The sequence below is a fragment of the Salmo salar genome, chromosome ssa17 (genome assembly GCF_905237065.1).
Source record: "Salmo salar chromosome ssa17, Ssal_v3.1, whole genome shotgun sequence".
NCBI lineage: Eukaryota > Metazoa > Chordata > Actinopteri > Salmoniformes > Salmonidae > Salmo > Salmo salar.
In genome coordinates this window covers 20,744,279-20,765,718 of record NC_059458.1, presented here as the reverse complement: position 1 = coordinate 20,765,718, position 21,440 = coordinate 20,744,279, and the positions used below count along the sequence as shown (strand labels likewise).

Sequence of the window (21,440 nt, the reverse complement as noted above, 5' to 3'; positions counted from 1 at the left end):
GGGCCCATAACCCAGAGGTCGATGGACCGAAACCATCCTCTGCTAAACAGTTTATTTTTAGCAATGAAGTGCGAACAATACATTTTTTTCTCTATATCATGGGCATGTGTAAGTGCCTTCCGTTACACATTTTTTTACTGCTTCTATCAGTTCGTATAGGTGAAAAGGATTTCACAGTACCCCAGTGGCCTAAGACACTGGCATACTAAGCCATGGATTGTGGGTCTTACTCTTTTCTGGAGTGGTTGAAAGCAGAGTGGCGCAGCGGAAGCGTGCTGGGCCCAGAGGTCGATGGATCGAAACCATCCTCTGCTAAACAGCTTATTTTTAGCAATGAAGTTCGAACAATAAATTTTTTTCTCTATATCATGGGCATGGGTAAGTGCCTTCCGTTACACATTTTTTTTACTGCTTCTATCAGTTCGTATAGGTGAAAAGGATTTCACAGTACCCCAGTGGCCTAAGACACTGGCCTCCTAAGCCATGGATTGTGGGTCTAACTCTTTTCTGGAGAGGTTGAAAGCAGAGTGGCGCAGCGGAAGCGTGCTGGGCCCATAACCCAGAGGTCGATGGATCGAAACCATCCTCTGCTAAACAGCTTATTTTTAGCAATGAAGTGCGAACAATACATTTTTTTCTCTATATCATGGGCATGTGTAAGTGCCTTCCGTTACACCTTTTTTTTACTGCTTCTATCAGTTCGTATAGGTGAAAAGGATTTCGCAGTACACCAGTGGCCTGAGACACTGGCCTCCTAAGCCATGGATTGTGATTCCTACTCTTTTCTGCATAGTCTAAAAGCAGATTGGCGCAGCGGAAGCGTGCTGGGCCCATAATCCAGAGGTCGATGGATCGAAACCATCCTCTGCTGAACAGTTTATTTTTAGCAATGAATTGCGAACAATACATTTTTTTCTCTATATCATGGGCATGTGTAAGTGCCTTCCGTTACACATTTTTTTTACTGCTTCTATCAGTTCGTATAGGTGAAAAGGATTTCACAGTACCCCAGTGGCCTAAGACACTGGCCTCCTAAGCCATGGATTGTGGGTCTTACTCTTTTCTGGAGTGGTTGAAAGCAGAGTGGCGCAGCCGAAGCGTGCTGGGCCCATAACCCAGAGGTCAATGGATCGAAACCATCCTCTGCTAAACAGCTTATTTTTAGCAATGAAGTTCGAACAATTAATTTTTTTCTCTATATCATGGGCATGTGTAAGTGCCTTCCGTTACACCTTTTTTTTACTGCTTCTATCAGTTCGTATAGGTGAAAAGGATTTCACAGTACCCCAGTGGCCTAAGACACTGGCCTCCTAAGCCATGGATTGTGGGTCTTACTCTTTTCTGGAGAGGTTGAAAGCAGAGTGGCGCAGCGGAAGCGTGCTGGGCCCATAACCCAGAGGTCGATGGATCGAAACCATCCTCTGCTAAACAGCTTATTTTTAGCAATGAAGTGCGAACAATTAATTTTTTCTCTATATCATGGGCATGTGTAAGTGCCTTCCGTTACACCTTTTTTTTACTGCTTCTATCAGTTCGTATAGGTGAAAAGGATTTCGCAGTACACCAGTGGCCTGAGACACTGGCCTCCTAAGCCATGGATTGTGATTCCTACTCTTTTCTGCATAGTCTAAAAGCAGAGTGGCGCAGCGGAAGCGTGCTGGGCCCATAATCCAGAGGTCGATGGATCGAAACCATCCTCTGCTGAACAGTTTATTTTTAGCAATGAAGTGCGAACAATACATTTTTTTCTCTATATCATGGGCATGTGTAAGTGCCTTCCGTTACACATTTTTTTTACTGCTTCTATCAGTTCGTATAGGTGAAAAGGATTTCACAGTACCCCAGTGGCCTAAGACACTGGCCTCCTAAGCCATGGATTGTGGGTCTTACTCTTTTCTGGATTGGTTGAAAGCAGAGTGGCGCAGAGGAAGCGTGCTGGGCCCATAACCCAGAGGTCGATGGATCGAAACCATCCTCTGCTAAACAGCCTATTTTTAGCAATGAAGTTCGAACAATTAATTTTTTTCTCTATATCATGGGCATGTGTAAGTGCCTTCCGTTACACATTTTTTTTACTGCTTCTATCAGTTCGTATAGGTGAAAAGGATTTCGCAGTACACCAGTGGCCTGAGACACTGGCCTCCTAAGACATGGATTGTGATTCCTACTCTTTTCTGCATAGTCTAAAAGCAGAGTGGCGCAGCGGAAGCGTGCTGGGCCCATAACCCAGAGGTCGATGGACCGAAACCATCCTCTGCTAAACAGTTTATTTTTAGCAATGAAGTGCGAACAATACATTTTTTTCTCTATATCATGGGCATGTGTAAGTGCCTTCCGTTACACATTTTTTTTACTGCTTCTATCAGTTCGTATAGGTGAAGAGGATTTCACAGTACCCCAGTGGCCTAAGACACTGGCCTCCTAAGCCATGGATTGTGGGTCTTACTCTTTTCTGCAGTCGTTGAAAGCAGAGTGGCGCAGCGGAAGCGTGCTGGGCCCATAACCCAGAGGTCGATGGATCGAAACCATCCTCTGCTAAACAGTTTATTTTTAGCAATGAAGTGCGAACAATATTTTTTTTTCTCTATATCATGGGCATGTGTAAGTGCCTTCCGTTGCACATTTTTTTTACTGCTTCTATCAGTTCGTATAGGTGAAAAGGATTTCACAGTACCCCAGTGGCCTAAGACACTGGCCTCCTAAGCCATGGATTGTGGGTCTTACTATTTTCTGGAGAGGTTGAAAGCAGAGTGGCGCAGCGGAAGCGTGCTGGGCCCATAACCCAGAGGTCGATGGATCGAAACCATCCTCTGCTAAACAGCTTATTTTTAGCAATGAAGTGCGAACAATTAATTTTTTTCTCTATATCATGGGCATGTGTAAGTGCCTTCCGTTACACCTTTTTTTACTGCTTCTATCAGTTCGTATAGGTGAAAAGGATTTCGCAGTACACCAGTGGCCTGAGACACTGGCCTCCTAAGCCATGGATTGTGATTCCTACTCTTTTCTGCATAGTCTAAAAGCAGAGTGGCGCAGCGGAAGCGTGCTGGGCCCATAATCCAGAGGTCGATGGATCGAAACCATCCTCTGCTGAACAGTTTATTTTTAGCAATGAAGTGCGAACAATACATTTTTTTCTCTATATCATGGGCATGTGTAAGTGCCTTCCGTTACACATTTTTTTTACTGCTTCTATCAGTTCGTATAGGTGAAAAGGATTTCACAGTACCCCAGTGGCCTAAGACACTGGCCTCCTAAGCCATGGATTGTGGGTCTTACTCTTTTCTGGAGTGGTTGAAAGCAGAGTGGCGCAGCCGAAGCGTGCTGGGCCCATAACCCAGAGGTCAATGGATCGAAACCATCCTCTGCTAAACAGCTTATTTTTAGCAATGACGTTCGAACAATTAATTTTTTTCTCTATATCATGGGCATGTGTAAGTGCCTTCCGTTACACCTTTTTTTTACTGCTTCTATCAGTTCGTATAGGTGAAAAGGATTTCACAGTACCCCAGTGGCCTAAGACACTGGCCTCCTAAGCCATGGATTGTGGGTCTTACTCTTTTCTGCAGTGGTTGAAAGCAGAGTGGCGCAGCGGAAGCGTGCTGGGCCCATAACCCAGAGGTCGATGGATCGAAACCATCCTCTGCTAAACAGTTTATTTCTAGCAATGATGTGTGAACACATTTTTTTTCTCGCTATAGCATGGGCATGTGTCAGTGCCTTCCGTTACACATTTTTTTTACTGCTTCTATCAGTTCGTATAGGTGAAAAAGATTTCACAGTACACCAGTGGCCAGAGACACTGGCCTCCTAAGCCATGGATTGTGATTCCTACTCTTTTCACGGAGTGGTTGAAAGCAGAGTGGCGCAGCGGAAGCGTGCTGGGCCCAGAGGTCGATGGATCGAAACCATCCTCTGCTAAACAGTTTGTTTTTAGCATTGAAGTGCGAAGAAAAAAAATCTGCTATATCATGGGCATTTGTCAGTGCATTCTGTTACACATTTTTTTTACTGCTTCAATGAGTTTGTACTGGTCGTAAATGAACTACAGTGCCCCAGTGGCCTAATGGATAAGGCACTGGCCTCCTAAGCCAGTGATTGTGGGTTCAAGTCCCATCTGGGGTGTTTGAAAGCAGAGTGGCGCAGCGGAAGCGTGCTGGGCCCATAACCCAGAGGTCGATGGATCGAAACCATCCTCTGCTAAACAGTTTATTTTTAGCAATGAAGTGCGAACAATAATTTTTTTTCTCTATATCATGGGCATGTGTAAGTGCCTTCCGTTACACATTTTTTTTACTGCTTCTATCAGTTCGTATAGGTGAAAAAGATTTCACTGTACCCCAGTGGCCTAAGACACTGGCCTCCTAAGCCATGGATTGTGGGTCTTACTCTTTTCTGGATTGGTTGAAAGCAGAGTGGCGCAGAGGAAGCGTGCTGGGCCCATAACCCAGAGGTCGATGGATCGAAACCATCCTCTGCTAAACAGCTTATTTTTAGCAATGAAGTTCGAACAATTAATTTTTTTCTCTATATCATGGGCATGTGTAAGTGCCTTCCGTTACACATTTTTTTTACTGCTTCTATCAGTTCGTATAGGTGAAGAGGATTTCACAGTACCCCAGTGGCCTAAGACACTGGCCTCCTAAGCCATGGATTGTGGGTCTTACTCTTTTCTGGAGTGGTTGAAAGCAGAGTGGCGCAGCGGAAGCGTGCTGGGCCCAGAGGTCGATGGATCGAAATCATCCTCTGCTAAACAGCTTATTTTTAGCAATGAAGTTCGAACAATAAATTTTTTTCTCTATATCATGGGCATGTGTAAGTGCCTTCCGTTACACATTTTTTTACTGCTTCTATCAGTTCGTATAGGTGAAAAGGATTTCACAGTACCCCAGTGGCCTAAGACACTGGCCTCCTAAGCCATGGATTGTGGGTCTTACTCTTTTCTGCAGTGGTTGAAAGCAGAGTGGCGCAGCGGAAGCGTGCTGGGCCCATAACCCAGAGGTCGATGGATCGAAACCATCCTCTGCTAAACAGTTTATTTCTAGCAATGATGTGTGAACACATTTTTTTTCTCGCTATAGCATGGGCATGTGTCAGTGCCTTCCGTTACACATTTTTTTACTGCTTCTATCAGTTCGTATAGGTGAAAAAGATTTCACAGTACACCAGTGGCCAGAGACACTGGCCTCCTAAGCCATGGATTGTGATTCCTACTCTTTTCACGGAGTGGTTGAAAGCAGAGTGGCGCAGCGGAAGCGTGCTGGGCCCAGAGGTCGATGGATTGAAACCATCCTCTGCTAAACAGTTTGTTTTTAGCATTGAAGTGCGAAGAAAAAAATCTGCTATATCATGGGCATTTGTCAGTGCCTTCTGTTACACATTTTTTTACTGCTTCAATGAGTTTGTACTGGTCGTAAATGAACTACAGTGCCCCAGTGGCCTAATGGATAAGGCACTGGCCTCCTAAGCCAGTGATTGTGGGTTCAAGTCCCATCTGGGGTGTTTGAAAGCAGAGTGGCGCAGCGGAAGCGTGCTGGGCCCATAACCCAGAGGTCGATGGATCGAAACCATCCTCTGCTAAACAGTTTATTTTTAGCAATGAAGTGCGAACAATAATTTTTTTTCTCTATATCATGGGCATGTGTAAGTGCCTTCCGTTACACATTTTTTTTACTGCTTCTATCAGTTCGTATAGGTGAAAAAGATTTCACTGTACCCCAGTGGCCTAAGACACTGGCCTCCTAAGCCATGGATTGTGGGTCTTACTCTTTTCTGGATTGGTTGAAAGCAGAGTGGCGCAGAGGAAGCGTGCTGGGCCCATAACCCAGAGGTCGATGGATCGAAACCATCCTCTGCTAAACAGCTTATTTTTAGCAATGAAGTTCGAACAATTAATTTTTTTCTCTATATCATGGGCATGTGTAAGTGCCTTCCGTTACACATTTTTTTTACTGCTTCTATCAGTTCGTATAGGTGAAGAGGATTTCACAGTACCCCAGTGGCCTAAGACACTGGCCTCCTAAGCCATGGATTGTGGGTCTTACTCTTTTCTGGAGTGGTTGAAAGCAGAGTGGCGCAGCGGAAGCGTGCTGGGCCCAGAGGTCGATGGATCGAAACCATCCTCTGCTAAACAGCTTATTTTTAGCAATGAAGTTCGAACAATAAATTTTTTTCTCTATATCATGGGCATGTGTAAGTGCCTTCCGTTACACATTTTTTTTACTGCTTCTATCAGTTCGTATAGGTGAAAAGGATTTCACAGTACCCCAGTGGCCTAAGACACTGGCCTCCTAAGCCATGGATTGTGGGTCTTACTCTTTTCTGCAGTGGTTGAAAGCAGAGTGGCGCAGCGGAAGCGTGTTGGGCCCATAACCCGGAGGTCGATGTATCGAAACCATCCTCTGCTAAACAGTTTATTTTTAGCAATGAAGTGCGAACAATATTTTTTTCTCTATATCATGGGCATGTGTAAGTGCCTTCCGTTGCACATTTTTTTTACTGCTTCTATCAGTTCGTATAGGTGAAAAGGATTTCACAGTACCCCAGTGGCCTGAGACACTGGCCTCCTAAGCCATGGATTGTGGTTCCTACTCTTTTCTGCATAGTCTAAAAGCAGAGTGGCGCAGCGGAAGCGTGCTGGGCCCATAACCCAGAGGTCGATGGATCGAAACCATCCTCTGCTGAACAGTTTATTTTTAGCAATGAAGTGCGAACAATACATTTTTTCTCTATATCATGGGCATGTGTAAGTGCCTTCCGTTACACATTTTTTTTACTGCTTCTATCAGTTCGTATAGGTGAAAAGGATTTCGCAGTACCCCAGTGGCCTAAGACACTGGCCTCCTAAGCCATGGATTGTGGTTCTTACTCTTTTCTGGAGTGGTTGAAAGCAGAGTGGCGCAGCCGAAGCGTGCTGGGCCCATAACCCAGAGGTCGATGGATCGAAACCATCCTCTGCTAAACAGCTTATTTTTAGCAATGACGTTCGAACAATTAATTTTTTTCTCTATATCATGGGCATGTGTAAGTGCCTTCCGTTACACCTTTTTTTACTGCTTCTATCAGTTCGTATAGGTGAAAAGGATTTCACAGTACCCCAGTGGCCTAAGACACTGGCCTCCTAAGCCATGGATTGTGGGTCTTACTCTTTTCTGCAGTGGTTGAAAGCAGAGTGGCGCAGCGGAGCGTGCTGGGCCCATAACCCAGAGGTCGATGGATCGAAACCATCCTCTGCTAAACAGTTTATTTCTAGCAATGATGTGTGAACACATTTTTTTCTCGCTATAGCATGGGCATGTGTCAGTGCCTTCCGTTACACATTTTTTTACTGCTTCTATCAGTTCGTATAGGTGAAAAAGATTTCACAGTACACCAGTGGCCAGAGACACTGGCCTCCTAAGCCATGGATTGTGATTCCTACTCTTTTCACGGAGTGGTTGAAAGCAGAGTGGCGCAGCGGAAGCGTGCTGGGCCCAGAGGTCGATGGATCGAAACCATCCTCTGCTAAACAGTTTGTTTTTAGCATTGAAGTGCGAAGAAAAAAATCTGCTATGTCATGGGCATTTGTCAGTGCCTTCTGTTACACATTTTTTTACTGCTTCAATGAGTTTGTACTGGTCGTAAATGAACTACAGTGCCCCAGTGGCCTAATGGATAAGGCACTGGCCTCCTAAGCCAGTGATTGTGGGTTCAAGTCCCATCTGGGGTGTTTGAAAGCAGAGTGGCGCAGCGGAAGCGTGCTGGGCCCATAACCCAGAGGTCGATGGATCGAAACCATCCTCTGCTAAACAGTTTATTTTTAGCAATGAAGTGCGAACAATAATTTTTTTCTCTATATCATGGGCATGTGTAAGTGCCTTCCGTTACACATTTTTTTACTGCTTCTATCAGTTCGTATAGGTGAAAAAGATTTCACTGTACCCCAGTGGCCTAAGACACTGGCCTCCTAAGCCATGGATTGTGGGTCTTACTCTTTTCTGGATTGGTTGAAAGCAGAGTGGCGCAGAGGAAGCGTGCTGGGCCCATAACCCAGAGGTCGATGGATCGAAACCATCCTCTGCTAAACAGCTTATTTTTAGCAATGAAGTTCGAACAATAAATTTTTTTCTCTATATCATGGGCATGTGTAAGTGCCTTCCGTTACACATTTTTTTTACTGCTTCTATCAGTTCGTATAGGTGAAGAGGATTTCACAGTACCCCAGTGGCCTAAGACACTGGCCTCCTAAGCCATGGATTGTGGGTCTTACTCTTTTCTGGAGTGGTTGAAAGCAGAGTGGCGCAGCGGAAGCGTGCTGGGCCCAGAGGTCGATGGATCGAAATCATCCTCTGCTAAACAGCTTATTTTTAGCAATGAAGTTCGAACAATACATTTTTTTCTCTATATCATGGGCATGTGTAAGTGCCTTCCGTTACACATTTTTTTTACTGCTTCTATCAGTTCGTATAGGTGAAAAGGATTTCACAGTACCCCAGTGGCCTAAGACACTGGCCTCCTAAGCCATGGATTGTGGGTCTTACTCTTTTCTGCAGTGGTTGAAAGCAGAGTGGCGCAGCGGAAGCGTGCTGGGCCCATAACCCAGAGGTCGATGGATCGAAACCATCCTCTGCTAAACAGTTTATTTCTAGCAATGATGTGTGAACACATTTTTTTTCTCGCTATAGCATGGGCATGTGTCAGTGCCTTCCGTTACACATTTTTTTACTGCTTCTATCAGTTCGTATAGGTGAAAAAGATTTCACAGTACACCAGTGGCCAGAGACACTGGCCTCCTAAGCCATGGATTGTGATTCCTACTCTTTTCACGGAGTGGTTGAAAGCAGAGTGGCGCAGCGGAAGCGTGCTGGGCCCAGAGGTCGATGGATCGAAACCATCCTCTGCTAAACAGTTTGTTTTTAGCATTGAAGTGCGAAGAAAAAAAATCTGCTATATCATGGGCATTTGTCAGTGCCTTCTGTTACACATTTTTTTTACTGCTTCAATGAGTTTGTACTGGTCGTAAATGAACTACAGTGCCCCAGTGGCCTAATGGATAAGGCACTGGCCTCCTAAGCCAGTGATTGTGGGTTCAAGTCCCATCTGGGGTGTTTGAAAGCAGAGTGGCGCAGCGGAAGCGTGCTGGGCCAATAACCCAGAGGTCGATGGATCGAAACCATCCTCTGCTAAACAGTTTATTTTTAGCAATGAAGTGCGAACAATAATTTTTTTCTCTATATCATGGGCATGTGTAAGTGCCTTCCGTTACACATTTTTTTACTGCTTCTATCAGTTCGTATAGGTGAAAAAGATTTCACTGTACCCCAGTGGCCTAAGACACTGGCCTCCTAAGCCATGGATTGTGGGTCTTACTCTTTTCTGGATTGGTTGAAAGCAGAGTGGCGCAGAGGAAGCGTGCTGGGCCCATAACCCAGAGGTCGATGGATCGAAACCATCCTCTGCTAAACAGCTTATTTTTAGCAATGAAGTTCGAACAATTAATTTTTTTCTCTATATCATGGGCATGTGTAAGTGCCTTCCGTTACACATTTTTTTTACTGCTTCTATCAGTTCGTATAGGTGAAGAGGATTTCACAGTACCCCAGTGGCCTAAGACACTGGCCTCCTAAGCCATGGATTGTGGGTCTTACTCTTTTCTGGAGTGGTTGAAAGCAGAGTGGCGCAGCGGAAGCGTGCTGGGCCCAGAGGTCGATGGATCGAAATCATCCTCTGCTAAACAGCTTATTTTTAGCAATGAAGTTCGAACAATACATTTTTTTCTCTATATCATGGGCATGTGTAAGTGCCTTCCGTTACACATTTTTTTTACTGCTTCTATCAGTTCGTATAGGTGAAAAGGATTTCACAGTACCCCAGTGGCCTAAGACACTGGCCTCCTAAGCCATGGATTGTGGGTCTTACTCTTTTCTGCAGTGGTTGAAAGCAGAGTGGCGCAGCGGAAGCGTGTTGGGCCCATAACCCAGAGGTCGATGTATCGAAACCATCCTCTGCTAAACAGTTTATTTTTAGCAATGAAGTGCGAACAATATTTTTTTTTCTCTATATCATGGGCATGTGTAAGTGCCTTCCGTTGCACATTTTTTTTACTGCTTCTATCAGTTCGTATAGGTGAAAAGGATTTCACAGTACCCCAGTGGCCTAAGACACTGGCCTCCTAAGCCATGGATTGTGGGTCTTACTCTTTTCTGGAGAGGTTGAAAGCAGAGTGGCGCAGCGGAAGCGTGCTGGGCCCATAACCCAGAGGTCGATGGATCGAAACCATCCTCTGCTAAACAGCTTATTTTTAGCAATGAAGTGCGAACAATAAAAAATTTCTCTATATCATGGGCATGTGTAAGTGCCTTCCGTTACACCTTTTTTTACTGCTTCTATCAGTTCGTATAGGTGAAAAGGATTTCGCAGTACACCAGTGGCCTGAGACACTGGCCTCCTAAGCCATGGATTGTGATTCCTACTCTTTTCTGCATAGTCTAAAAGCAGAGTGGCGCAGCGGAAGCGTGCTGGGCCCATAATCCAGAGGTCGATGGATCGAAACCATCCTCTGCTGAACAGTTTATTTTTAGCAATGAAGTGCGAACAATACATTTTTTTCTCTATATCATGGGCATGTGTAAGTGCCTTCCGTTACACATTTTTTTTACTGCTTCTATCAGTTCGTATAGGTGAAAAGGATTTCACAGTACCCCAGTGGCCTAAGACACTGGCCTCCTAAGCCATGGATTGTGGGTCTTACTCTTTTCTGGAGTGGTTGAAAGCAGAGTGGCGCAGCCGAAGCGTGCTGGGCCCATAACCCAGAGGTCAATGGATCGAAACCATCCTCTGCTAAACAGCTTATTTTTAGCAATGACGTTCGAACAATTAATTTTTTTCTCTATATCATGGGCATGTGTAAGTGCCTTCCGTTACACCTTTTTTTACTGCTTCTATCAGTTCGTATAGGTGAAAAGGATTTCACAGTACCCCAGTGGCCTAAGACACTGGCCTCCTAAGCCATGGATTGTGGGTCTTACTCTTTTCTGCAGTGGTTGAAAGCAGAGTGGCGCAGCGGAAGCGTGCTGGGCCCATAACCCAGAGGTCGATGGATCGAAACCATCCTCTGCTAAACAGTTTATTTCTAGCAATGATGTGTGAACACATTTTTTTCTCGCTATAGCATGGGCATGTGTCAGTGCCTTCCGTTACACATTTTTTTACTGCTTCTATCAGTTCGTATAGGTGAAAAAGATTTCACAGTACACCAGTGGCCAGAGACACTGGCCTCCTAAGCCATGGATTGTGATTCCTACTCTTTTCACGGAGTGGTTGAAAGCAGAGTGGCGCAGCGGAAGCGTGCTGGGCCCAGAGGTCGATGGATCGAAACCATCCTCTGCTAAACAGTTTGTTTTTAGCATTGAAGTGCGAAGAAAAAAAATCTGCTATATCATGGGCATTTGTCAGTGCCTTCTGTTACACATTTTTTTACTGCTTCAATGAGTTTGTACTGGTCGTAAATGAACTACAGTGCCCCAGTGGCCTAATGGATAAGGCACTGGCCTCCTAAGCCAGTGATTGTGGGTTCAAGTCCCATCTGGGGTGTTTGAAAGCAGAGTGGCGCAGCGGAAGCGTGCTGGGCCCATAACCCAGAGGTCGATGGATCGAAACCATCCTCTGCTAAACAGTTTATTTTTAGCAATGAAGTGCGAACAATAATTTTTTCTCTATATCATGGGCATGTGTAAGTGCCTTCCGTTACACATTTTTTTTACTGCTTCTATCAGTTCGTATAGGTGAAAAAGATTTCACAGTACCCCAGTGGCCTAAGACACTGGCCTCCTAAGCCATGGATTGTGGGTCTTACTCTTTTCTGGATTGGTTGAAAGCAGAGTGGCGCAGAGGAAGCGTGCTGGGCCCATAACCCAGAGGTCGATGGATCGAAACCATCCTCTGCTAAACAGCTTATTTTTAGCAATGAAGTTCGAACAATTAATTTTTTTCTCTATATCATGGGCATGTGTAAGTGCCTTCCGTTACACATTTTTTTTACTGCTTCTATCAGTTCGTATAGGTGAAAAGGATTTCACAGTACCCCAGTGGCCTAAGACACTGGCCTCCTAAGCCATGGATTGTGGGTCTTACTCTTTTCTGGAGTGGTTGAAAGCAGAGTGGCGCAGCGGAAGCGTGCTGGGCCCACGAGGTCGATGGATCGAAATCATCCTCTGCTAAACAGCTTATTTTTAGCAATGAAGTTCGAACAATTAATTTTTTTCTCTATATCATGGGCATGTGTAAGTGCCTTCCGTTACACATTTTTTTTACTGCTTCTATCAGTTCGTATAGGTGAAAAGGATTTCACAGTACCCCAGTGGCCTAAGACACTGGCCTCCTAAGCCATGGATTGTGGGTCTTACTCTTTTCTGCAGTGGTTGAAAGCAGAGTGGCGCAGCGGAAGCGTGCTGGGCCCATAACCCAGAGGTCGATGGATCGAAACCATCCTCTGCTAAACAGTTTATTTTTAGCAATGAAGTGCGAACAATATTTTTTTTTCTCTATATCATGGGCATGTGTAAGTGCCTTCCGTTGCACATTTTTTTACTGCTTCTATCAGTTCGTATAGGTGAAAAGGATTTCACAGTACCCCAGTGGCCTGAGACACTGGCCTCCTAAGCCATGGATTGTGGGTCTTACTCTTTTCTGGAGAGGTTGAAAGCAGAGTGGCGCAGCGGAAGCGTGCTGGGCCCATAACCCAGAGGTCGATGGATCGAAACCATCCTCTGCTAAACAGCTTATTTTTAGCAATGAAGTGCGAACAATAAATTTTTTCTCTATATCATGGGCATGTGTAAGTGCCTTCCGTTACACCTTTTTTTACTGCTTCTATCAGTTCGTATAGGTGAAAAGGATTTCGCAGTACACCAGTGGCCTGAGACACTGGCCTCCTAAGCCATGGATTGTGATTCCTACTCTTTTCTGCATAGTCTAAAAGCAGAGTGGCGCAGCGGAGCGTGCTGGGCCCATAACCCAGAGGTCGATGGACCGAAACCATCCTCTGCTAAACAGTTTATTTTTAGCAATGAAGTGCGAACAATACATTTTTTTCTCTATATCATGGGCATGTGTAAGTGCCTTCCGTTACACATTTTTTTTACTGCTTCTATCAGTTCGTATAGGTGAAAAGGATTTCACAGTACCCCAGTGGCCTAAGACACTGGCCTCCTAAGCCATGGATTGTGGGTCTTACTCTTTTCTGGAGTGGTTGAAAGCAGAGTGGCGCAGCGGAAGCGTGCTGGGCCCAGAGGTCGATGGATCGAAACCATCCTCTGCTAAACAGCTTATTTTTAGCAATGAAGTTCGAACAATTAATTTTTTTCTCTATATCATGGGCATGTGTAAGTGCCTTCCGTTACACATTTTTTTTACTGCTTCTATCAGTTCGTATAGGTGAAAAGGATTTCACAGTACCCCAGTGGCCTAAGACACTGGCCTCCTAAGCCATGGATTGTGGGTCTTACTCTTTTCTGCAGTGGTTGAAAGCAGAGTGGCGCAGCGAAGCGTGCTGGGCCCATAACCCAGAGGTCGATGGATCGAAACCATCCTCTGCTGAACAGTTTATTTTTAGCAATGAAGTGCGAACAATACATTTTTTTCTCTATATCATGGGCATGTGTAAGTGCCTTCCGTTACACATTTTTTTTACTGCTTCTATCAGTTCGTATAGGTGAAAAGGATTTCACAGTACCCCAGTGGCCTAAGACACTGGCCTCCTAAGCCATGGATTGTGGGTCTTACTCTTTTCTGGAGTGTTTGAAAGCAGAGTGGCGCAGCGGAAGCGTGCTGGGCCCATAACCCAGAGGTCGATGGATCGAAACCAGCCTCTGCTAAACAGCTTATTTTTAGCAATGAAGTTCGAACAATTAATTTTTTTCTCTATATCATGGGCATGTGTAAGTGCCTTCCGTTACACTTTTTTTTACTGCTTCTATCAGTTCGTATAGGTGAAAAGGATTTCACAGTACCCCAGTGGCCTAAGACACTGGCCTCCTAAGCCATGGATTGTGGGTCTTACTCTTTTCTGCAGTGGTTGAAAGCAGAGTGGCGCAGCGGAAGCGTGCTGGGCCCATAACCCAGAGGTCGATGGATCGAAACCATCCTCTGCTAAACAGTTTATTTCTAGCAATGATGTGTGAACACATTTTTTTTCTCGCTATAGCATGGGCATGTGTCAGTGCCTTCCGTTACACATTTTTTTACTGCTTCTATCAGTTCGTATAGGTGAAAAAGATTTCACAGTACACCAGTGGCCAGAGACACTGGCCTCCTAAGCCATGGATTGTGATTCCTACTCTTTTCACGGAGTGGTTGAAAGCAGAGTGGCGCAGCGGAAGCGTGCTGGGCCCAGAGGTCGATGGATCGAAACCATCCTCTGCTAAACAGTTTGTTTTTAGCATTGAAGTGCGAAGAAAAAAAATCTGCTATATCATGGGCATTTGTCAGTGCCTTCTGTTACACATTTTTTTACTGCTTCAATGAGTTTGTACTGGTCGTAAATGAACTACAGTGCCAGAAGGCCTAATGGATAAGGCACTGGCCTCCTAAGCCAGTGATTGTGGGTTCAAGTCCCATCTGGGGTGTTTGAAAGCAGAGTGGCGCAGCGGAAGCGTGCTGGGCCCATAACCCAGAGGTCGATGGATCGAAACCATCCTCTGCTAAACAGTTTATTTTTAGCAATGAAGTGCGAACAATAATTTTTTTCTCTCTATCATGGGCATGTGTAAGTGCCTTCCGTTACACATTTTTTTACTGCTTCTATCAGTTCGTATAGGTGAAAAAGATTTCACAGTACCCCAGTGGCCTAAGACACTGGCCTCCTAAGCCATGGATTGTGGGTCTTACTCTTTTCTGGAGTGGTTGAAAGCAGAGTGGCGCAGCGGAAGCGTGCTGGGCCCATAACCCAGAGGTCGATGGATCGAAACCATCCTCTGCTAAAGAGCTTATTTTTAGCAATGAAGTTCGAACAATTAATTTTTTTCTCTATATCATGGGCATGTGTAAGTGCCTTCCGTTACACATTTTTTTACTGCTTCTATCAGTTCGTATAGGTGAAAAGGATTTCACAGTACCCCAGTGGCCTAAGACACTGGCCTCCTAAGCCATGGATTGTGGGTCTTACTCTTTTCTGGAGTGTTTGAAAGCAGAGTGGCGCAGCCGAAGCGTGCTGGGCCCATAACCCAGAGGTCAATGGATCGAAACCATCCTCTGCTAAACAGCTTATTTTTAGCAATGAAGTTCGAACAATTAATTTTTTTCTCTATATCATGGGCATGTGTAAGTGCCTTCCGTTAAACTTTTTTTTTACTGCTTCTATCAGTTCGTATAGGTGAAAAGGATTTCACAGTACCCCAGTGGCCTAAGACACTGGCCTCCTAAGCCATGGATTGTGGGTCTTACTCTTTTCTGCAGTGGTTGAAAGCAGAGTGGCGCAGCGGAAGCGTGCTGGGCCCATAACCCAGAGGTCGATGGATCGAAACCATCCTCTGCTAAACAGTTTATTTCTAGCAATGATGTGTGAACACATTTTTTTTTCTCGCTATAGCATGGGCATGTGTCAGTGCCTTCCGTTACACATTTTTTTTACTGCTTCTATCAGTTCGTATAGGTGAAAAAGATTTCACAGTACACCAGTGGCCAGAGACACTGGCCTCCTAAGCCATGGATTGTGATTCCTACTCTTTTCACGGAGTGGTTGAAAGCAGAGTGGCGCAGCGGAAGCGTGCTGGGCCCAGAGGTCGATGGATCGAAACCATCCTCTGCTAAACAGTTTGTTTTTAGCATTGAAGTGCGAAGAAAAAAAATCTGCTATATCATGGGCATTTGTCAGTGCCTTCTGTTACACATTTTTTTTACTGCTTCAATGAGTTTGTACTGGTCGTAAATGAACTACAGTGCCAGAAGGCCTAATGGATAAGGCACTGGCCTCCTAAGCCAGTGATTGTGGGTTCAAGTCCCATCTGGGGTGTTTGAAAGCAGAGTGGCGCAGCGGAAGCGTGCTGGGCCCATAACCCAGAGGTCGATGGATCGAAACCATCCTCTGCTAAACAGTTTATTTTTAGCAATGAAGTGCGAACAATAATTTTTTTTCTCTATATCATGGGCATGTGTAAGTGCCTTCCGTTACACATTTTTTTTACTGCTTCTATCAGTTCGTATAGGTGAAAAAGATTTCACAGTACCCCAGTGGCCTAAGACACTGGCCTCCTAAGCCATGGATTGTGGGTCTTACTCTTTTCTGGAGTGGTTGAAAGCAGAGTGGCGCAGAGGAAGCGTGCTGGGCCCATAACCCAGAGGTCGATGGATCGAAACCATCCTCTGCTAAAGAGCTTATTTTTAGCAATGAAGTTCGAACAATTAATTTTTTTCTCTATATCATGGGCATGTGTAAGTGCCTTCCGTTACACATTTTTTTTACTGCTTCTATCAGTTCGTATAGGTGAAAAGGATTTCGCAGTACACCAGTGGCCTGAGACACTGGCCTCCTAAGACATGGATTGTGATTCCTACTCTTTTCTGCATAGTCTAAAAGCAGAGTGGCGCAGCGGAGCGTGCTGGGCCCATAACCCAGAGGTCGATGGACCGAAACCATCCTCTGCTAAACAGTTTATTTTTAGCAATGAAGTGCGAACAATACATTTTTTTCTCTATATCATGGGCATGTGTAAGTGCCTTCCGTTACACATTTTTTTTACTGCTTCTATCAGTTCGTATAGGTGAAAAGGATTTCACAGTACCCCAGTGGCCTAAGACACTGGCCTCCTAAGCCATGGATTGTGGGTCTTACTCTTTTCTGCAGTGGTTGAAAGCAGAGTGGCGCAGCGGAAGCGTGCTGGGCCCATAACCCAGAGGTCGATGGATCGAAACCATCCTCTGCTAAACAGTTTATTTCTAGCAATGATGTGTGAACACATTTTTTTTCTCGCTATAGCATGGGCATGTGTCAGTGCCTTCCGTTACACATTTTTTTTACTGCTTCTATCAGTTCGTATAGGTGAAAAAGATTTCACAGTACACCAGTGGCCAGAGACACTGGCCTCCTAAGCCATGGATTGTGATTCCTACTCTTTTCACGGAGTGGTTGAAAGCAGAGTGGCGCAGCGGAAGCGTGCTGGGCCCAGAGGTCGATGGATCGAAACCATCCTCTGCTAAACAGTTTGTTTTTAGCATTGAAGTGCGAAGAAAAAAAATCTGCTATATCATGGGCATTTGTCAGTGCCTTCTGTTACACATTTTTTTTACTGCTTCAATGAGTTTGTACTGGTCGTAAATGAACTACAGTGCCAGAAGGCCTAATGGATAAGGCACTGGCCTCCTAAGCCAGTGATTGTGGGTTCAAGTCCCATCTGGGGTGTTTGAAAGCAGAGTGGCGCAGCGGAAGCGTGCTGGGCCCATAACCCAGAGGTCGATGGATCGAAACCATCCTCTGCTAAACAGCTTATTTTTAGCAATGAAGTTCGAACAATTAATTTTTTTCTCTATATCATGGGCATGTGTAAGTGCCTTCCGTTACACATTTTTTTTACTGCTTCTATCAGTTCGTATAGGTGAAAAAGATTTCACTGTACCCCAGTGGCCTAAGACACTGGCCTCCTAAGCCATGGATTGTGGGTCTTACTCTTTTCTGGATTGGTTGAAAGCAGAGTGGCGCAGAGGAAGCGTGCTGGGCCCATAACCCAGAGGTCGATGGATCGAAACCATCCTCTGCTAAACAGCTTATTTTTAGCAATGAAGTTCGAACAATTAATTTTTTTCTCTATATCATGGGCATGTGTAAGTGCCTTCCGTTACACATTTTTTTTACTGCTTCTATCAGTTCGTATAGGTGAAGAGGATTTCACAGTACCCCAGTGGCCTAAGACACTGGCCTCCTAAGCCATGGATTGTGGGTCTTACTCTTTTCTGGAGTGGTTGAAAGCAGAGTGGCGCAGCGGAAGCGTGCTGGGCCCAGAGGTCGATGGATCGAAATCATCCTCTGCTAAACAGCTTATTTTTAGCAATGAAGTTCGAACAATAAATTTTTTTCTCTATATCATGGGCATGTGTAAGTGCCTTCCGTTACACATTTTTTTTACTGCTTCTATCAGTTCGTATAGGTGAAAAGGATTTCACAGTACCCCAGTGGCCTAAGACACTGGCCTCCTAAGCCATGGATTGTGGGTCTTACTCTTTTCTGCAGTGGTTGAAAGCAGAGTGGCGCAGAGGAAGCGTGTTGGGCCCATAACCCAGAGGTTGATGTATCGAAACCATCCTCTGCTAAACAGTTTATTTTTAGCAATGAAGTGCGAACAATATTTTTTTTTCTCTATATCATGGGCATGTGTAAGTGCCTTCCGTTGCACATTTTTTTTACTGCTTCTATCAGTTCGTATAGGTGAAAAGGATTTCACAGTACCCCAGTGGCCTAAGACACTGGCCTCCTAAGCCATGGATTGTGGGTCTTACTCTTTTCTGGAGAGGTTGAAAGCAGAGTGGCGCAGCGGAAGCGTGCTGGGCCCATAACCCAGAGGTCGATGGATCGAAACCATCCTCTGCTAAACAGCTTATTTTTAGCAATGAAGTGCGAACAATACAATTTTTTCTCTATATCATGGGCATGTGTAAGTGCCTTCCGTTACACCTTTTTTTTACTGCTTCTATCAGTTCGTATAGGTGAAAAGGATTTCGCAGTACACCAGTGGCCTGAGACACTGGCCTCCTAAGCCATGGATTGTGATTCCTACTCTTTTCTGCATAGTCTAAAAGCAGAGTGGCGCAGCGGAAGCGTGCTGGGCCCATAATCCAGAGGTCGATGGATCGAAACCATCCTCTGCTGAACAGTTTATTTTTAGCAATGAAGTGCGAACAATACATTTTTTTCTCTATATCATGGGCATGTGTAAGTGCCTTCCGTTACACATTTTTTTACTGCTTCTATCAGTTCGTATAGGTGAAAAGGATTTCACAGTACCCCAGTGGCCTAAGACACTGGCCTCCTAAGCCATGGATTGTGGGTCTTACTCTTTTCTGGAGTGGTTGAAAGCAGAGTGGCGCAGCCGAAGCGTGCTGGGCCCATAACCCAGAGGTCAATGGATCGAAACCATCCTCTGCTAAACAGCTTATTTTTAGCAATGACGTTCGAACAATTAATTTTTTTCTCTATATCATGGGCATGTGTAAGTGCCTTCCGTTACACCTTTTTTTACTGCTTCTATCAGTTCGTATAGGTGAAAAGGATTTCACAGTACCCCAGTGGCCTAAGACACTGGCCTCCTAAGCCATGGATTGTGGGTCTTACTCTTTTCTGCAGTGGTTGAAAGCAGAGTGGCGCAGCGGAAGCGTGCTGGGCCCATAACCCAGAGGTCGATGGATCGAAACCATCCTCTGCTAAACAGTTTATTTCTAGCAATGATGTGTGAACACATTTTTTTCTCGCTATAGCATGGGCATGTGTCAGTGCCTTCCGTTACACATTTTTTTTACTGCTTCTATCAGTTCGTATAGGTGAAAAAGATTTCACAGTACACCAGTGGCCAGAGACACTGGCCTCCTAAGCCATGGATTGTGATTCCTACTCTTTTCACGGAGTGGTTGAAAGCAGAGTGGCGCAGCGGAAGCGTGCTGGGCCCAGAGGTCGATGGATCGAAACCATCCTCTGCTAAACAGTTTGTTTTTAGCATTGAAGTGCGAAGAAAAAAATCTGCTATGTCATGGGCATTTGTCAGTGCCTTCTGTTACACATTTTTTTACTGCTTCAATGAGTTTGTACTGGTCGTAAATGAACTACAGTGCCCCAGTGGCCTAATGGATAAGGCACTGGCCTCCTAAGCCAGTGATTGTGGGTTCAAGTCCCATCTGGGGTGTTTGAAAGCAGAGTGGCGCAGCGGAAGCGTGCTGGGCCCATAACCCAGAGGTCGATGGATCGAAACCATCCTCTGCTAAACAGTTTATTTTTAGCAATGAAGTGCGAACAATAATTTTTTTCTCTATATCATGGGCATGTGTAAGTGCCTTCCGTTACACATTTTTTTTTACTGCTTCTATCAGTTCGTATAGGTGAAAAAGATTTCACTGTACCCCAGTGGCCTAAGACACTGGCCTCCTAAGCCATGGATTGTGGGTCTTACTCTTTTCTGGATTGGTTGAAAGCAGAGTGGCGCAGAGGAAGCGTGCTGGGCCCATAACCCAGAGGTCGATGGATCGAAACCATCCTCTGCTAAACAGCTTATTTTTAGCAATGAAGTTCGAACAATAAATTTTTTTCTCTATATCATGGGCATGTGTAAGTGCCTTCCGTTACACATTTTTTTTACTGCTTCTATCAGTTCGTATAGGTGAAGAGGATTTCACAGTACCCCAGTGGCCTAAGACACTGGCCTCCTAAGCCATGGATTGTGGGTCTTACTCTTTTCTGGAGTGGTTGAAAGCAGAGTGGCGCAGCGGAAGCGTGCTGGGCCCAGAGGTCGATGGATCGAAATCATCCTCTGCTAAACAGCTTATTTTTAGCAATGAAGTTCGAACAATACATTTTTTTCTCTATATCATGGGCATGTGTAAGTGCCTTCCGTTACACATTTTTTTTACTGCTTCTATCAGTTCGTATAGGTGAAAAGGATTTCACAGTACCCCAGTGGCCTAAGACACTGGCCTCCTAAGCCATGGATTGTGGGTCTTACTCTTTTCTGCAGTGGTTGAAAGCAGAGTGGCGCAGCGGAAGCGTGCTGGGCCCATAACCCAGAGGTCGATGGATCGAAACCATCCTCTGCTAAACAGTTTATTTCTAGCAATGATGTGTGAACACATTTTTTTTTCTCGCTATAGCATGGGCATGTGTCAGTGCCTTCCGTTACACATTTTTTTTACTGCTTCTATCAGTTCGTATAGGTGAAAAAGATTTCACAGTACACCAGTGGCCAGAGACACTGGCCTCCTAAGCCATGGATTGTGATTCCTACTCTTTTCACGGAGTGGTTGAAAGCAGAGTGGCGCAGCGGAAGCGTGCTGGGCCCAGAGGTCGATGGATCGAAACCATCCTCTGCTAAACAGTTTGTTTTTAGCATTGAAGTGCGAAGAAAAAAAATCTGCTATATCATGGGCATTTGTCAGTGCCTTCTGTTACACATTTTTTTTACTGCTTCAATGAGTTTGTACTGGTCGTAAATGAACTACAGTGCCCCAGTGGCCTAATGGATAAGGCACTGGCCTCCTAAGCCAGTGATTGTGGGTTCAAGTCCCATCTGGGGTGTTTGAAAGCAGAGTGGCGCAGCGGAAGCGTGCTGGGCCAATAACCCAGAGGTCGATGGATCGAAACCATCCTCTGCTAAACAGTTTATTTTTAGCAATGAAGTGCGAACAATAATTTTTTTCTCTATATCATGGGCATGTGTAAGTGCCTTCCGTTACACATTTTTTTACTGCTTCTATCAGTTCGTATAGGTGAA

At 45.0% G+C, this 21,440-nt stretch overlaps 9 non-coding genes across 9 annotated transcripts; all 9 read left to right on the top strand.

Annotated features, from left to right (window-relative positions):
• The first annotated feature begins 4,052 nt into the window (after positions 1 to 4,052).
• trnar-ccu (transfer RNA arginine (anticodon CCU)) lies at positions 4,053 to 4,125 on the top strand. The gene has a single exon. It is a non-coding gene; the product is annotated as a tRNA-Arg (tRNA).
• Positions 4,126 to 5,429: 1,304 nt separating this feature from the next.
• trnar-ccu (transfer RNA arginine (anticodon CCU)) lies at positions 5,430 to 5,502 on the top strand. Its single transcript has one exon. It is a non-coding gene; the product is annotated as a tRNA-Arg (tRNA).
• A 2,133-nt stretch (positions 5,503 to 7,635) lies between these two features.
• On the top strand, positions 7,636 to 7,708 carry trnar-ccu (transfer RNA arginine (anticodon CCU)). The gene has a single exon. It is a non-coding gene; the product is annotated as a tRNA-Arg (tRNA).
• A 1,305-nt stretch (positions 7,709 to 9,013) lies between these two features.
• Positions 9,014 to 9,086, top strand: trnar-ccu (transfer RNA arginine (anticodon CCU)). Its single transcript has one exon. It is a non-coding gene; the product is annotated as a tRNA-Arg (tRNA).
• Positions 9,087 to 9,092: 6 nt separating this feature from the next.
• Positions 9,093 to 9,164, top strand: trnai-aau (transfer RNA isoleucine (anticodon AAU)). The gene has a single exon. It is a non-coding gene; the product is annotated as a tRNA-Ile (tRNA).
• A 2,334-nt stretch (positions 9,165 to 11,498) lies between these two features.
• Positions 11,499 to 11,571, top strand: trnar-ccu (transfer RNA arginine (anticodon CCU)). The gene has a single exon. It is a non-coding gene; the product is annotated as a tRNA-Arg (tRNA).
• An 8,218-nt stretch (positions 11,572 to 19,789) lies between these two features.
• Positions 19,790 to 19,862, top strand: trnar-ccu (transfer RNA arginine (anticodon CCU)). The gene has a single exon. It is a non-coding gene; the product is annotated as a tRNA-Arg (tRNA).
• Positions 19,863 to 21,171: 1,309 nt separating this feature from the next.
• trnar-ccu (transfer RNA arginine (anticodon CCU)) lies at positions 21,172 to 21,244 on the top strand. Its single transcript has one exon. It is a non-coding gene; the product is annotated as a tRNA-Arg (tRNA).
• A 6-nt stretch (positions 21,245 to 21,250) lies between these two features.
• On the top strand, positions 21,251 to 21,322 carry trnai-aau (transfer RNA isoleucine (anticodon AAU)). The gene has a single exon. It is a non-coding gene; the product is annotated as a tRNA-Ile (tRNA).
• Positions 21,323 to 21,440: the final 118 nt, after the last annotated feature.